Consider the following 1,955-nt stretch of genomic DNA (forward strand, 5'->3'; position numbering starts at 1 on the left):
AAACCAATCAAACAAAAAACAACACCAAAAACCAAAACTCCATCCCAGGGTCAGCCTAGATTCAAAGGAGGAAATCCCATCTCTATGGTAGTTAGTTGCTCAATTCCCCAGAGAAGAGAGCAGCTGGTCACCCTGACACGCCCCCTACTGGTGACTAACCTGCACAGCACCAGGATAGGCCTTTCAGCAGCCCCAGAAGCCTCAGGCTGCCTGGTGGTCATTGTCACAGATTGAGCTCTTTGTCCTCAGTTCAGGGTTGAAGCCTGACCCCCCCCCCAGGCCACGGCTTTAGGCTTTGGGGAGTAACTGGGAATAGATGAAGGTGGAGTCCCAACAAGGGGGAGTCACTGAAAAGAGGAAAAGACACCAGAGTGCCCTATTTCTTCCCAATGTGAGGACACTCACATTGCCACTGAGAGAGAGAGAGAAAGAGAAAGAGAGAGAGAGAGAGACCCCTTCACCAGAACCAGCCATGCTGGTTCCCCACGGGACTTCCAGCTTCAAGAACCAGGTAAGATGGCCATGTATGGGCTGGCGAGATGGCTCAGTGGTTAAGAGCACCGACTGTTCTTCCGAAGGTCTCTAGTTCAAATCCTAGCAACCACATGGTGGCTCACAACCATCCGTAACGAAATCTGATGCCCTCTTCTGGAGTATCTGAGGACAGCTACAGTGTACTTACATATAATAAATAAATCTTAAAAAAAAAAAAAAAGATGGCCATGTATAGTGGTATACATCTTTAATCCCAGTACTCCGGAGGCATGGGCGGACAGATCTCTATGATAGGTTATCCTAGACAACACGGTGAGAATTCCTCCCACTCCCCCAAAAAACGGAGGTCAGAGGAAAATTTACAGGAGTTAATTGTTTTCTTCCACCAAGTGAGTCCTGGGGACGGAGTTCAGGTAGCCCGGCTTGGCAGAGAGTGGCTTTAGCAGCTGTGTCATCTCAACCCTTTGATAGCTGTGCTTTGCTGTTCCCCTGACCCCCCCCCCCGCACCACCCACTCACATGGCACCTTTACAAGGTCTTCCCTGGGAAGAGAAGTAACTGAACAGCTTGTGTCTTAATCTCCAGATAGGCTCTCAGGTCGGGGGAACAGCTGCTCAAATCAGCCATTGAGGAATCTAGCCGCATCCCTGAGTGCCCCAAGAGAACAGGATTGGCTACGTAAATAAATAATGATCAACTCAGACCCTGGGACACTTGGCAGCCATCAACATTTCCTTTTCAAAGCATCCTGGGAGACTGGAAGACTTGAGGGTAGTATATAGAACGCTGCAGAAACAGAGGGCGAAATGACCTTATTTAGAAGGAGGCTGAGTCTTACTTTCCTGCACGTGGCCTCAAGACAGAGAGGGCACACAGGGACACATCCTGGGGACCTATTATTGAACCAAGGCCTAACTTCACAAAGATGAGAAGCTGAAATGCCCCTGAGTGCCCCAGCTCTGGTGAGAGGGGGTCTTTCCTAGCTGTGAGGAAGATGCAGACCGGCAAGCCGGATTTGAACTCTGGACCTTTGGAAGAGCAGTCGGGTGCTCTTACCCACTGAGCCATCTCACCAGCCTGACAACTTTCTTTTTAAAAATTATTTTACACTTTTTACATATGTGAGTGTTTTGCACAGGTATGTCTCTGCACCACATACCTGATGCCCAAGGAAACCGGAAAAGGGTGTCAGACATCCCAGGAATTGAACCCTGCTCCTCTGTTAAGAACTCTATTAAGAGCCAATGCTCTTAGCCTCTGAGCCATCTCAGCTCTTAGAGTGGAGACATAGGCCAGCAGGTCCAGCTTTACTGTGGGTAGAATCATCCCCTAAGCAGAGAATCCTAGACTAAAAATGAAGAGTTAACCGGCCTTGTATTTGACAGCCCATTCTTTACTGCAGATGCAATATAAAGCTGTAGTGACAATTTTGGAATTTTGGTTTCTTTAAAAAAAAAAAA

This window comes from Mus caroli, chromosome 11 (genome assembly GCF_900094665.2).
Source record: "Mus caroli chromosome 11, CAROLI_EIJ_v1.1, whole genome shotgun sequence".
Taxonomy (NCBI): domain Eukaryota; kingdom Metazoa; phylum Chordata; class Mammalia; order Rodentia; family Muridae; genus Mus; species Mus caroli.